The following is a 16731-nucleotide window of genomic DNA, read 5'->3' as shown; positions in this document are numbered from 1 at the left end:
GATCAAAGCACCGACTGTAAGAAGAGTCTCTATTCTTGTACTTAATGCGGAATTGTGCCTTTTGTATTTAATTCCGATGCGATTTCTGTGTTCCATCGTCAATGTGAAGGTCCAAGGAATACATTGAACCTGCAGTGGTCTATCGGAAACTAAAACTGGTATCACAGGAAAGAATCAAACACATACTCTAAGAAGTCTCACTCTTCTTGTGCTTAAGGCGGTATTGTGCCTTTTGTATTTAATCCCGACGTAATTTCAATGTTTCATCGTCCATGTGAAGGTCCAAGGAATACCTTGAATCTGCAGTGGTGTATCGGAAACTAAAACTGATCTCACAGGAAAGAATCAAAGCACATACTCTAAGAAGACTCACTCTTCTTGCACTTAAGGCGGCATTGGGCCGTTTGTATTTAATTTCGACGTAATATCAGTGTTTCATTGTCAATGTATATGTAAAAGGAATACATTGAACCTGCAGTGGTGTATCGGAAAATAATACTGGTCTCATAGGAAAGGATCAAAGCACAGACTCTTACAAGTCTCACTCTTCTCGCACTTAAGGCGGCATTGTGCCTTTTGTATGTAATTCCCATGTAATTTCAGTGTTTCATCGTCAATGTGAATGTCCAAGGAATACATTGAACCTGAAGAGGTATATCGGAAACTAATACTGGTCTCACAGGAAAGGATCAAAGCACAGACTCTAAGAAGTCTCACTCTTCTTGTACTTAAGGCGGCATTGTGCCTTTTGTATTTAATTCCGATGTAATTTCAATGTTTCATCGCCCATGTGAAGGTCCAAGGAATACATTTAATCTGCAGTGGTGTATCGGAAACTTATACTGGTCTTACAGGAAAGGATCAAAGCACATACTCTAAGAAGTCTCACTCATCTTGCACTTAAGGCGGCATTGTGCCTTTTGTATTTAATTCCGATGTAAATTCAGTGTTTCATCGTCAATGTGAAAGTCCAAGGAATACATTGAGCCTGCAGTGATGTATCGGAAACTTATACTGGTCTCACAGGGAGTGTTCAGGGCACAGACTGTAAGAAGAGTCTCTATTCTTGTACTTAAGGCGGCATTGTGCCTTTTGTACTTAATTCCGATGCAATTTCTGTGTTTCATCGTCAATGTGATGGTCCAAGGAATACATTGAACCTGCGGTGGTGTATCGGAAACTAATACTGGTCTCACAGGGAATGCTCAAAGCACCGACTGTAAGAAGAATCTCCATTCTTGTACTTAAGGCGGCATTGTGCGTTTTGTATTTAATTCCGATTTGTTTTCTGTGTTTCATCGTCAACGTGAAGGTCCAAGGAATACTTCGAACTGGCAGTGGTGTATCGGAAACTAATACTATTCTCACAGGGAATGCTCAACGCACCGACTGTGAGATGAGTCTCCATTCTTGTACTTATGGCGGCATTGTGCCTTTTGTATTTAATTCCGATTCGATTTCTGTGTTTCATCGTCAATGTGAAGGTCCAAGGAATACATTGAACCTGCAGTGGTGTATCGGAAACTAATACTGGGCTCACAGGAAAGGATCAAAGCACAGACTCTAAGATGTCTCAGTCTTCTTGTACTTAAGGCGGCATTGTGCCTTTTGTATTTCATTCCGATGTAATTTCAATGTTTCATCGTCCATGTGAAGGTCCAAGGAATACATTGAACCAGCAGAGGTGTATCGGAAACTAATACTGATCTCACAGGGAGTACTCAAAGCACCGACTGTAAGAAAAGTCTCGATCCTTGTACTTAAGGCGTCATTGTGCCTTTTGTATTTATATCCGATGCGATTTCTGTGTTTCATCGTCAATGTGAAGGTCCAAGGAATTAATTGAACCTGCAGTGGTGTATCAGAAACTAATACTGGTCTCACAGGGAATGGTCAAAGCAACGACGGTAAGAAGAGTCTCTATTCTTGTACTTAAGGCGGCATTGTGCCATTTGTATTTAATTCCGATGCGATTTCTGTGTTTCATCGTCAATGTGTATGTCCAAGGAATACATTGAACCTGCAGTGGTGTATCGGAAACTAATACTGGTCGCACAGGGAATGCTCAAAGCACCGCCTGAAAGAAGAGTCTTCATTCTTGTACTTAAGGCGGTATTGTGCATTTTGAATTTAATTCCGATGTGATTTCTGTGTTTCATCGTCAATGTGAAGGTCCAAGGAATACATTGACCTGCAGTGGTGTATCGGAAACTAATACTGGTCTCATAGGAAACGATCAAAGCACAGACTATAAGAGGTCTCACTCTTCTTGAACTTAAGGCGGCATTGTGCCTTTTGTATGTAAGTCCGATTGAATTTCAGTATTTCATCGTCATTGTGAATGTCCAAGGAATACATTGAACCTGCAGTGGTGTATCGAAAACTAATACAGGTCTCACAGGGAATGCTCAAAGCACCGACTGTAAGAAGAGTCTCAAATATTGTACTTAAGGCGGCATTGGGCCTTTTGTATTTAATTCCGATGCGATTTCTGTGTTTCATCGTCAATGTGAAGGTCCAAGGAATACATTGAACGTGCAAAGAGGTGTATCGTAAAATAATACTGGTCTCACAGGGAATGCTCAAAGCACCGACTGTAAGATAAGTCTCTATTCTTGTACTTAAGGCGGCATTGTGCGTTTTGTATTTCATTCCGATGCGATTTCTGTGTTTCATCGTCAATGTGGAGGTCCAAGGAATACATTGAACCTGCAGTGGTGTATCGGAAACTAATACTGGTCTCACAGGAAAGGATCAAAGCACAGACTCTAAGAAGTCTCTCTCTTCTTGCACTTAATGCGGCATTGTGCCTTTTGTATTCAATTACTATGTAATTTCAGTGTTTCATCGTCCATGTGTATGTCCAAGGAATACATTGAACCTGCAGTGTTGTATCGGAAACTAATACTGGTCTAACAGGGAATTCTCAAAGCAGCGACTGTATGAAGAGTCTACATTCTTGTACCTAAGGCGGCATTGTGTCTTTTGTATTTTATTTAGATGCGATTTCTGTGTGTCATCGTCAATGTGAAGGTCAAAGGAATACATTGAACCTGCAGTGGTGTATCGGAAACTAATACTGGTCTCACAGGGTATGCTCAAAGCATCGACTGTAAGAAGTGTCTCTATTCTTGTACTTAAATCGGTTTTGTGCCATTTGTATTTAATTCCTATGCGATTTCTGTGTTTCATCTTCAAGGTGAACGTCCAAGAAATACATTGAAACTCCAGTGGCGTATCGGAAAATAATACTGGTCTCACAGGAAAGGATCAAAGCCCAGACTCTAAGAAGCCTCATTCCTCTTGCCCTTAAGGCGCCATTGTGCCTTTTGAATTTAATTCCGATTTAATTTCAGTGTTTCATCGACAATGTGTATGTCCAAGGAATACATTGAACCTGCAGTGGTGTATCGGAAACTAATACTGGTCTCACAGGAAAGGATCAAAGCACAGACTGTAACAAGAGTCTCTATTCTTGTACTTAATGCTGCATTGTGCCTTTTGCATTTAATTCCGAAGCGTTTTCTGTGTATCATCGTCAATGTGAGGGTCAATGGAATACATTGAACCTGCAGTGGTGTATCGGAAACTAATACTGGTATCACAGGAAAGGATCAAAGCACAGACTGTAAGAAGAGACTCTATTCTTGTACTTAAGGCGGCATTGTGCCTTTTGTATTTAATTCCGATGCGATTTCAGTGTTTCATCGTCAATGTGAAGGTCAAAGGAATACATTGAAACTGCAGTGGTGTATCGGAAACTAACACTGGTCTCACAGGAAAGGATCAAAGCTCAGACTGTAAGAAGAGTCTCTATTCTTGTACCTAAGGTATCATTGCGCCTTTTGTATTTAATTCCGATGCGATTTCTGTGTTTCATCGCCAATTTGAATGTGGAAGGAATACATTGAGCCTGCAGTGGTGTCTCGGAAAGTAATACTGGTCTCACAGGGAATGCTCAAAGCACCGAATGTATGAAGAGTCTCTATTCTTGTACTTAAGGCGCCATTGTGCATTCTGTATTTAATTCCGATGTAATTTCAGTGTTTCATCGTCCATGTGTATGTCCAAGGAATACATTGAGCCTGCAGTGGTGTATCGGAAAGTAATACTGGTCACACAGGGAAAGCTCAAAGCATCGACTGTAAGAAGTGTCTCTATTCTTGTACTTAAGGCGGCATTGTGCCACTTGTATTTAATTCCGATGCGATTTCTGTGTTTCATCGTCAATGTGAAGGTCCAGGGAATACATTGAACCTGCAGTGGTGTATCGGAAAATAATACTGGTCTCACAGGAAAGATCAAAGCCCAGACTCTAAGAAGCCTCATTCCTCTTGCACTTAAGGCGGCATTGTGCCTTTTGTATTTAATTCCGATGTAATTTCAGTGTTTCATCGACAATGTGTATGTCCAAGGAATACATTGAACCTGCAGTGGTGTATCGGAAACTAATACTGGTCTCACAGGAATCGATCAAAGCACAGACTGTAAGAAGAGTCTCTATTCTTGTACTTAAGGCTTCATTGTGCATTTTGTATTTAATTCCGATGCGATTTCTGTGTTTCATCGTCAATGTGAATGTCGAAGGAATACATTGAACCTCCAGTGAGGTACCGGAAACTAATACTGGTCTCACAGGGAATGCTCAAATCACCGACTATATGAAGAGTCTCTATTCTTGTACTTTAGGCGGCATTGTGCCTTTTGTATTTAATTCCGATGCGATTTCTGTGTTTCATCGTCAATGTGAGGGTCAATGGAATACATTGAACCTGCAGTGGTGTATCGGAAACTAATACTGGTCTCACAGGAAAGGCTCAAAGTACAGACTGTAAGAAGAGTCTCTATTCTTGTACTTAAGGCGGCATTGTGCCTTTTGTATTTAATTCCGATGCGATTTCTGTGTTTCATCGTCATTGTGAAGGTCAAAGGAATACATTGAACCTGCAGTGGTGTATCGGAAACTAATACTGGTCTCACAGATAATGCTCAAAGCTCCGACTGTAAGAAGAGTCTCAAATCTTGTACTTAAGGCGGCATTGTGCCTTTTGTATTTAATTCCGATGCGATTTCTGTGTTTCATCGTCAATGTGAAGGTCCAAGGAATACATTGAACGTGCAGTGGTGTATCGGTAAATAATACTGGTCTCACAGGTAGTGATCAAGGCACAGACTGTAAAAGGAGTCTCTATTCTTGTACTTAAGGCGGCGTTGTTCCTTTTGTTTTTAATTCCGATGCGATTTCTGTGTTTCATCGTCAATGTGAAGGTCCAAGGAATACATTCAACCTGCAGTGATGTATCGGAAACTAACACTGGTCTCACAGGCAATGCTCAAAGCACCGACCGTATGAAGAGTCTTTATTCTTGTACTTAAGGCGGCATTGTGCCTTTTGTATTTAATTCCGATGTAATTTCAGTGTTTCATCGTCAATGTGTACGTCCAAGGAATACATAGAACCTGCAGTGCTGTATCGGAAACTAATACTGGTCTCACAGGGTATGCTCAAAACACCGACTGTAAGATGAGTCACTATTCTTGTACTTAAGGCGGCATTGTGCGTTTTGTATTTAACTCCAATGCGATTTCTGTCTTTCATCGTCAATGTGATGGTCCAAGGAATACATTGAACCAGCAGTAGTGTGTCGGAAACTAATACTGGTCTCACACGGAAAGCTCAAAGCACTGACTGTAAGAAAAATCTCTATTCTTGTACTTAAGGCGGCATTGTGGCTTTTGTTTTTAATTCCGATCCGATGTCTGTGTTTCTTCGTCAATGTGAAGGTCAAAGGACTACATTGAACCTGAAGTGGTGTATCGCTAACTAATACTGGTCTCACAGGAAAGGATCAGGGCACAGACTGTAAGAAGAGTCTCTATTCGTGTTCTTAAGTCGACATTGTGCCTTTTCTATTTAATTCCGATGCCAGTTGTGTGTTTCATCGTCAATGTTCACGTCCAAGGAATACATTTAACCTGCAGTGGTGTATCGGAAACGAATACTGGTCTCACAGGAAAGGATCAAAGCACCGACTGTAATAAGAGTCTCTGTTCTTGGACTTAAGGCGGCATTGTGCCTTTTGAATTTAATTCCTATGCGATATCTGTGTTTCATCGTCAAGGTGAAGGTCAAAGTAATACATTGAGCCTGCAGTGGTGTATCGGAAACTAATACTGGTCTCACAGGAAAGGATCAAATCACAGACTGTAAGAAGAGTCCGTATTCTTGTACTTATGGCGGCTTTGTAATTTTTGTATTTAATTCCGATGCGATTTCTGTGTTTCATCGTCAATGTAAAGGTCAAAGGAATACAATGAACCTGCAGTGGTGTATCGGAAACTAATACTGGTCACACAGTAAAGGATCAAAGTACAGACTGTAAGAAGAGTCTGTATTCTTCTACTTAAGGCGGCATTGTGCCTTTTGTATTTAATTCCGATGTGATTTCTGTGTTTCATCGTCAATGTGAATGTCGAAGGAATACATTGAACCTGCAGTGGTGTATCGGTAACTAATACTGGTCACACAGGGAATGCTCAAAGCACCGACTATAAGAAGAGACTCTATTCTTGTACTTAAGTCGGCATTGTGCCTTTTGTATTTAATTCCGATGCGATTTCTGTATTTCATCGTCAATGTGAAGGTCCAAGGAATACATTGAACCTGCAGTGGTGTATCGGAAACTAATACTGGATTCACAGGAAAGGATCAAAGCACAGACTGTAAGATGAGTCTCTATTCTTGTACTTATGGCGGCATTGTGCCTTTTGTATTTAATTCCGATCCGATTTCTGTGTTTCATCGTCAATGTGAAGGTCAAAGGAATATATTGAACCTGCAGTGGTGTATCGGAAACTAATACTGGATTCACAGGAAAGGATCAAAGCACAGACTGTAAGATGAGTCTCTATTCTTGTACTTATGGCGGCATTGTGCCTTTTGTATTTAATTCCGATGCGATTTCTGTGTTTCATCGTCAATGTGAGGGTCAATGGAATACATTGAACCTGCAGTGGTGTATCGGAAACTAATACTGGATTCACAGGTAAGGATCAAAGCACAGACTGTAAGATGAGTCTCTATTCTTGTACTTATGGCGGCATTGTGCCTTTTGTATTTAATTCCGATGCGATTTCTGTGTTTCATCGTCAATGTGAGGGTCAATGGAATACATTGAACCTGCAGTGGTGTATCGGAAGCTAATACTGGTCTCACAGGAAAGGATGAATGCACAGACTGTAAGAAGAGTCTCTATTCCTGTACTTAAGGCGCCATTGTGCCTTTTGTATTTAATTCCGATCCGATTTCTGTGTTTCATCGTCAATGTGAAGGTCAAAAGACTACATTGAACCTGAAGTGGTGTATCGGAAACTAATACTGGTCTCACAAGAAGGGATCAAAGCACAGACTCTAAGAAGAGTCTCTATTCTTGTACTTAAGGCGGCATTGTGCCTTTTGTATTTAATTCCGATACGATTTGTGTGTTTCATCGTCAATGTTTACGTCCAAGGAATACATTGAACCTGCAGTGGTGTATCGGAAACTAATACTGGTCTCACAGGAAAGGATCAAAGCACCGACTGTAAGAAGAGTCTCTATTCTTGTACCTAAGGTGGCATTATAAATTTTGTATTTAATTCCGATGCGATTTCTGTGTTTCATCGTCAATGTAAAGGTCAAAGGAATACATTGAACCTGCAGTGGTGTATAGGAAACTAATACTGGTCTCACAGGAAAGGATCAAAGCACAGACTGTAAAAAGAATCTCAATTCTTGTACTTAAGGCGGCAATGTTTGTTTTGCATTTCATTCCGATGCGATTTCTGTGTATCATCGTCAATGTGAAGGTCCAAGGAATACATTGAACCTGCAGTGGTGTATCGGAAACTAATACTGGCCACACAGGGAATGTTCAAAGCACCGACTGTAAGAAGAGTCTCTATTCTTGTACTTAAGGCGGCATTGTGCCTCTTGTATTAAATTCCGATGCGATTTCTGTGTTTCATCGTCAAAGTGAAGGTCAAAGGAATACATGGAACCTGCAATGGTGTATCGGAAACTAATACTGGTCTCACAGGAAAGGATCAAATCACAGATTCTAAGAAGTATCACTCTTCTTGCAGTTAAGGAGGCATCGTGGATTTTTTATTTAATTCCGATGTAATTTCAGTGTTTCATCGTCAATATGTATGTCCAAGGAATACATTGAACCTGCAGTGGTACATCGGAAACTAGTACTGGTCTCACAGGGAATGCTCAAAGCATCGACAGTAAGAAGTGTCTCTATTCATGTACTTAAGGCGGCATTGTGCGATTTGTATTTAATTCCGATGCGATTTCTGTGTTTTATCATCAATGTGAAGGTCCAAGGAATACACTGAACCGGCAGTGGTGTATCGGAAACTAATACTGGTCTCACAGGAAAGGATCAAAGGCCAGACTCTAAGGAACCTCATTCCTCTAGCACTTAAGGCGGCATTGTGCATTTTGTATTTAATTCCGATGTAATTTCAGTGTTTCATTGACAATGTGTATGTCCAAGGAATACATTGAACCTGCAGTGGTGCATCGGAAACTAATACTGGTCTCACAGGAAAGGATCAATGCACAGACTGTAAGAAGAGTCTCTATTCTTGTACTTCAGGCGGCATTGTGCCTTTTGTATTTAATTCCGTTCCGATTTCTGTGTTTCATCGTCAATGTGAAGGTCAAAGGACTACATTGAACCTGAAGTGATGTATAGGAAACTAATACTGGTCTCACAGGAAAGTATCAAAGCACAGACTGTAAGAAGAGTCTCGATTCTTGTACTTAAGGCGGTATTGTGCATTTTGTATTTAATTCCGATACGATTTGTGTGTTTCATCGTCAATGTTTACGTCCAAGGAATACATTGAACCTGCAGTGGTGTATCGGAAACTAATACTGGTCTCACAGGAAAGGATCAAAGCACCGACTGTAAGAAGAGTCTCTATTCTTGTACCTAAGGCGGCATTGTGCCTTTTGTATTTAATTCCGATGCGATTTATGTGTTTCAACGTCAATGCGAAAGTCAAAGGAATACATTGAACCTGCAGTGGTGTATCGGAAACTAATACTGGTCTCACAGGAAAGAATCAAATCACAGACTGTAAGAAGTGTCTCTATTCTTGTACTTAAGGCGGCATTGTGGTTTTGTATTTAATTCCGATCCGATGTCTGTGTTTCATCGTCAATGTGAAGGTCAAAGGACTACATTGAACCTGAAGTGGTGTATCGGATACTAATACTGGTCTCACAGGAAAGGATCAACGCACAGACTCTAAGAAGAGTCTCTATTCGTGTTCTTAAGGCGGCATTGTGCCTTTGGATTTAATTCCGATGCGATTTGTGTGTTTCATCGTCAATGTTTACGTCCAAGGAATACATAGAACCTGCAGTGGTGTATCGGAAACCAATACTGGTCTCACAGGAAAGGATCAAAACACCGACTGTAAGAAGAGTCTCTATTCTTGTACATAAGGCGGCATTGTGCCTTTTGTATTCCATTCCGATGCGATTTCTGTGTTTCATCGTCAAGGTGAAGGTCAAAGTAATACATTGAACCTGCAGTGGTGTATCGGAAACTAATACTGGTCTCACAGGAAAGGATCAAATCACAGACTGTGAGAAGAGTCTCTATTCTTGTACTTAAGGCGGCATTTTAACTTTTGTATTTCATTCCGATGCGATTTCTGTGTTTCATCGTCAATGTAAAGGTCAAAGGAATACATTGAACCTGCAGTGGTGTATCGGAAACTAATACAGGTCTCACAGGAAAGGATCAAAGCACAGACTGTAAGAAGAGTCTCTATTCTTGTACTTAAGGCAGCATTGTGCCTTTTGTATTTAATTCCGATGCGATTTCTGTGTTTCATCGTCAATGTGAATGTCGAAGGAATACATTGAACCTGCAGTATTGTATCGGTAACTAATACTGGTCTCACAGGGAATGCTCAAAGCACCGACTGTAAGACGAGTCTCTATTTTTGTACTTAAGTCGACATTGTGCCTTTTGTATTTAATTCCGATGTGATTTCTGTGTTTCATCGTCAATGTGAAGGTCCAAGGAATACATTGAACCAGCAGTGGTGTATCGATAACTAATACTGGTCTCACTGGAAAGGATCAAAGCACAGACTCTAAGAAGTCTCACTCTTCTTGCACTTAAGGCGGCATTGTGGCTTTTGTATTTAATTCCGATGTAATTTCCGTGTTTCATCGTCAATGTGTATGTCCAAGGAATACATTGAACCTGCAGTGGTACATCGGAAACTAATACTGGTCTCACAGGGAATGCTCCAAGCATTGACAGTACGAAGTGTCTCTATTCTTGTACTTAAGGCGGCGTTGTGCCATTTGTATTTAATTCTGATGCCATTTCTGTGTTTTATCATCAATGTAAAGGTGCAAGGAATACATTGAACTTGCAGTGGTGTATCGGAAACTAATACTGGTCTCACAGGAAAGGATCAAAGCCCAGACTCTAAGAAGCCTCATTCCTCTTGCACTTAAGGCGGCATTGTGCCTTTTGTATTTAATTCCGATGTAATTTCAGTGTTTCATTGACAATGTGTATGTCCAAGGAATACATTGAACATGCAGTGGTGTTTCGGAAACTAATACTGGTCTCACAGGAAAGGATCAAAGCACAGACTGTAAGAAGTGTCTCTATTCCTGTAGTTAAGGCGGCATTGTGCCTTTTGTATTTAATTCCGATGCGATTTCTGTGTTTCATAGTGAATGTGAAGGTCCAAGGAATACATTGAACCTGCAGTGGTGTATCGGAAACTAATACTGGTCTCACAGGAAACGATCAAAGCACAGACTGTTAGAAGAGTCTCTATTCTTGTACTTATGGCGGCATTGTGCCTTTTGTATTAAATTCCGATGCGATTTCTGTGTTTCATCGTCAATGTGAGGGTCAATGGAATACATTGAATCTGCAGTGGTGTATCGGAAACTAATACTGGTCTCACAGGAAAGGATCAATTCACAGACAGTAAGAAGAGTCTATAATTTTGTACTTAGTGCGGCATTGTGCCTTTTGTATTTAATTCCGATCCAATTTCTGTGTTACATCATCAATGTGAATGTCAAAGGACTACATTGAACCTGAAGTGGTGTATCGGAAACTAATACTGGTCTCACAGGCAAGGATCAAAGCACAGACTGTAAGAAGAGTCTCTATTCTTGTACTTAAGGCGGCATTGTGCCTTTTGTATTTAATTCCGATACGACTTGTGTGTTTCATCGTCAATGTTTACGTCCAAGGAATACATTGAACCTGCTGTGGTGTATCGGAAACTAATACTGGTCTCACAGGAAAGGATCAAAACACCGACTGTAGGAAGAGTCTCTATTCTTGTACCTAAGGCGGCATTGTACCTTTTGTATTTAATTCCAATGCGATTTCTGTGTTTCATCGTCAATGTGAAGGTCAAAGGAATACATTGAACCTGCAGTGGTGTATCGGAAACTAATACTGGTCTCACAGGAAAGGATCATTTCACAGACTGTAAGAAGAGTCTCTATTCTTGTACTTAAGGCGGCATTATAATTTTTGTATTTAATTCCGATGCGATTTCAGTGTTTCATCGTCAATGTAAAGGTCAAATGACTACATTGAACCTGCCATGGTGTATCGGAAATTAATACTTTTCTCACAGGAAAGGATAAAAACACAGACTCTAAGAAGTCTCACTCTTCATGCACTTAAGGAGGCATGGTGCCTTTTTTATTTAATTCCGATGTAATTTCAGTGTTTCATCGTCAATGTGTATGTCCAAGAAATACATTGAACCTGCAGTGGTGTATCGGAAACTAATACTAGTCTCACAGGGAATGCTCAAAGCACCGACTGTAAGAAGAATCTCTATGCTCGTACTTAAGGCGGCATTGTGCCATTTGAATTTAATTCCAATGTGATTTCTGTGTTTCATCGTCAATGTGAAGGTCCAAATAATACATTGAACTTGCAGTGGTGTATCGGAAACTAATACTAATCGCACAGGGAATGCTCAAAGCACCGACTGTAAGAAAAGTCGCTATTCTTGTATTTCAGGCGGCATTGTGCCTTTTGTATTTAATTCCGATGTAATCTCAGTGTTTCATCGTCAATGTGTATTTCCAAGGAATACATTGAACGTGCAGCGGTGTATTGGAAACTAATACTGGTCTCACAGAGAATGCTCAAAGCACCGACTGTAAGAAGTGTCTCTATTCTAGTACTTAAGGCGGCATTGTGCCTTTTAAATTTAATTCCGATGAGATTTCTGTGTTTAATCGTCAATGTGAGAGTCCAAGGAATACATTGAACCTGCAGTGGTGTATCGGAAACTAATACTGGTCTCACAGGGAATGCTCAAATCTGGGACTGTAAGAAGAGTCTCTATTCTTGCATTTAAAGCGGCATTGTGCCTTTTGCATTTAATTCCGATGTAATTTCAGTGTTTCATCGTCAATGTGTATGTCCAAGGAATAAATTGAACCTGCAGTGGTGTATTGGAAACTAGTACTGGTCTCAGAGGGAATGCTCAAAGAACCGACTGTAAGAAGAGTCTCTATTCTTGTACTTAAGGCGGCATTGTGCCTTTTGTATTTAATTCCGATGCGATTTCTGTGTTTCATCTTCAATGTTATGGTCGAAGGAATACATTGAATTTGCAGTGGTGTATCGGAAATTTAATACTGGTCTCACAGGGAATGCTCAAAGCAACGACTGTAAAAAGAGTCTCTATTCTTGTACTAAAGGCGGCATTTTGCCTTTTGTATTAAATTCCGATGCAATATCTGTGTTTCATCGTCAATGTGAAGGTCCAAAGAATCCGTTGAACGTGCAGTGGTGTATCGGAAACTAATACTGGTCTCACAGGAAATGCTCAAAGCACCGATTGTAAGAAGAGTCTCTATTCTTGTACTTAAGGCGGCATTGTGCTTTTTGTATGTAATTGCGATGCGATTTCTGTGTTTTATGGTCAATGTGAAAGTCCAAGTAATAAATTGAACCGGCAGTGGTGTATCGGAAACTAATACTGGTCTCACAGGGAATGCTCAATGCACTGACTGTAAGAAGAGTCTCTATTCTTGTACTTAAGGCGGCATTGTGCCTTCTGTATTTAATTCCGATGTAATTTCAGTATTTCATCGTCAATGTTTACGTCCCAGGAATACATTGAACCTGCAGTGCTGTATCGGAAACTAATACTGGTCTCACAGGGTATGCTCAAAACACCGACTGAAAGATGAGTTTCTATTCTTGTAATTAAGGCGGCATTGTGCGTTTTGTATTTAATTCCAATGCGATTTCTGTCATTCATCGTCAATGTGATAGTCCAAGGAATACATTGAACCTGCAGTGGTGTATCGGAAACTAATACTGGTCTCACAGGGAATGCTCAAAGCACCGACTGTAAGAAGAATCTCTATTCTTGTACTTAAGGCAGCATTGTGCTTTTTGCATTTAATTCCGATGTGATTTCTGTGTTTCATCGTCAATGTGAAGATCCAAGGAATAGATTGAAACAGCAGTGGTGTATCGGAAACTAATACTGGTCTCACAGGAAAGGATCAAAGCACAGACTGTAAGAAGAGTCTCTATTCTTGTACTTAAGGTGGCATTGTGCCTTTTGTATTTAATTCCGATGCGATTTCTGTGTTTCATCGTCAATGTGAATGTCGAAGGAATACACTGAACCTGCAGTGGTGTATCGGAAACTAATACTGGTCTCACAGGAAAGGATCAAAGCCCAGACTCTAAGAAGCCTCATTCCTCTCGCACTTAAGGCGGCATTGTGCCTTTTGTATTTAATTCCGATGTAATTTCAGTGTTTCATTGACAATGTGTATGTCCAAGGAATACATTGAACCTGCAGTGGTGTATCGGAAACTAATACTGGTCTCACAGGAATGGATCAAAGCACAGACTGTAAGAAGTGTCTCTATTCTTGTACTTAAGGCGGCATTGTGCCTTTTGTATTTAATTCCGATGCGATATCTGTGTTTCATCGTGAATGTGATGGTCCAAGGAATTCATTGAATCTGCAGTGGTGTATCGGAAACTAATACTGGTCTCACAGGAAAGGATCAAACACAGACTGTAAGAAGAGTCTCTTATCTTGTACTTAAGGCGGCATTGTGCCTTTTGTATTTAATTCCAATGACATCTCTGTGTCTCATCGTCAATGCGAGGGTCATGGGAATACATTGAACCTGCAGTGGTGTATCGGAAACTAATACTGGTCTCACAGGAAACGATCAAAGCACAGACTGTAAGAAGAGTCTCTATTCTTGTATTTAAGGCGGCATTGTGGCTTTTGTATTTAATTCCGATGCGATTTCTGTGTTTCATCGTCAATGTAAAGGTCAAAGGAATACATTGAACCTGCAGAGGTAAATCGGAAACTAATACTGGTCTCACAGGAAACGATCAAAGCACAGACTGTTAGAAGAGTCTCTATTCTTGTACTTATGGCGGCATTGTGCCTTTTGTATTAAATTCCGATGCGATTTCTGTGTTTCATCGTCAATGTGAGGGTCAATGGAATACATTGAATCTGCAGTGGTGTATCGGAAACTAATACTGGTCTCACAGGAAAGGATCAATTCACAGACAGTAAGAAGAGTCTATAATTTTGTACTTAGTGCGGCATTGTGCCTTTTGTATTTAATTCCGATCCAATTTCTGTGTTTCATCATCAATGTGAATGTCAAAGGACTACATTGAACCTGAAGTGGTGTATCGGAAACTAATACTGGTCTCACAGGCAAGGATCAAAGCACAGACTGTAAGAAGAGTCTCTATTCTTGTACTTAAGGCGGCATTGTGCCTTTTGTATTTAATTCCGATACGACTTGTGTGTTTCATCGTCAATGTTTACGTCCAAGGAATACATTGAACCTGCTGTGGTGTATCGGAAACTAATACTGGTCTCACAGGAAAGGATCAAAACACCGACTGTAGGAAGAGTCTCTATTCTTGTACCTAAGGCGGCATTGTACCTTTTGTATTTAATTCCAATGCGATTTCTGTGTTTCATCGTCAATGTGAAGGTCAAAGGAATACATTGAACCTGCAGTGGTGTATCGGAAACTAATACTGGTCTCACAGGAAAGGATCATTTCACAGACTGTAAGAAGAGTCTCTATTCTTGTACTTAAGGCGGCATTATAATTTTTGTATTTAATTCCGATGCGATTTCAGTGTTTCATCGTCAATGTAAAGGTCAAATGACTACATTGAACCTGCCATGGTGTATCGGAAATTAATACTTTTCTCACAGGAAAGGATAAAAACACAGACTCTAAGAAGTCTCACTCTTCATGCACTTAAGGAGGCATGGTGCCTTTTTTATTTAATTCCGATGTAATTTCAGTGTTTCATCGTCAATGTGTATGTCCAAGAAATACATTGAACCTGCAGTGGTGTATCGGAAACTAATACTAGTCTCACAGGGAATGCTCAAAGCACCGACTGTAAGAAGAATCTCTATGCTCGTACTTAAGGCGGCATTGTGCCATTTGAATTTAATTCCAATGTGATTTCTGTGTTTCATCGTCAATGTGAAGGTCCAAATAATACATTGAACTTGCAGTGGTGTATCGGAAACTAATACTAATCGCACAGGGAATGCTCAAAGCACCGACTGTAAGAAAAGTCGCTATTCTTGTATTTCAGGCGGCATTGTGCCTTTTGTATTTAATTCCGATGTAATCTCAGTGTTTCATCGTCAATGTGTATTTCCAAGGAATACATTGAACGTGCAGCGGTGTATTGGAAACTAATACTGGTCTCACAGAGAATGCTCAAAGCACCGACTGTAAGAAGTGTCTCTATTCTAGTACTTAAGGCGGCATTGTGCCTTTTAAATTTAATTCCGATGAGATTTCTGTGTTTAATCGTCAATGTGAGAGTCCAAGGAATACATTGAACCTGCAGTGGTGTATCGGAAACTAATACTGGTCTCACAGGGAATGCTCAAATCTGGGACTGTAAGAAGAGTCTCTATTCTTGCATTTAAAGCGGCATTGTGCCTTTTGCATTTAATTCCGATGTAATTTCAGTGTTTCATCGTCAATGTGTATGTCCAAGGAATAAATTGAACCTGCAGTGGTGTATTGGAAACTAGTACTGGTCTCAGAGGGAATGCTCAAAGAACCGACTGTAAGAAGAGTCTCTATTCTTGTACTTAAGGCGGCATTGTGCCTTTTGTATTTAATTCCGATGCGATTTCTGTGTTTCATCTTCAATGTTATGGTCGAAGGAATACATTGAATTTGCAGTGGTGTATCGGAAATTTAATACTGGTCTCACAGGGAATGCTCAAAGCAACGACTGTAAAAAGAGTCTCTATTCTTGTACTAAAGGCGGCATTTTGCCTTTTGTATTAAATTCCGATGCAATATCTGTGTTTCATCGTCAATGTGAAGGTCCAAAGAATCCGTTGAACGTGCAGTGGTGTATCGGAAACTAATACTGGTCTCACAGGAAATGCTCAAAGCACCGATTGTAAGAAGAGTCTCTATTCTTGTACTTAAGGCGGCATTGTGCTTTTTGTATGTAATTGCGATGCGATTTCTGTGTTTTATGGTCAATGTGAAAGTCCAAGTAATAAATTGAACCGGCAGTGGTGTATCGGAAACTAATACTGGTCTCACAGGGAATGCTCAATGCACTGACTGTAAGAAGAGTCTCTATTCTTGTACTTAAGGCG

Source organism: Schistocerca serialis, chromosome 3 (genome assembly GCF_023864345.2).
Source record: "Schistocerca serialis cubense isolate TAMUIC-IGC-003099 chromosome 3, iqSchSeri2.2, whole genome shotgun sequence".
Taxonomy (NCBI): domain Eukaryota; kingdom Metazoa; phylum Arthropoda; class Insecta; order Orthoptera; family Acrididae; genus Schistocerca; species Schistocerca serialis.
Note: the sequence above shows the minus strand (reverse complement) of the source record.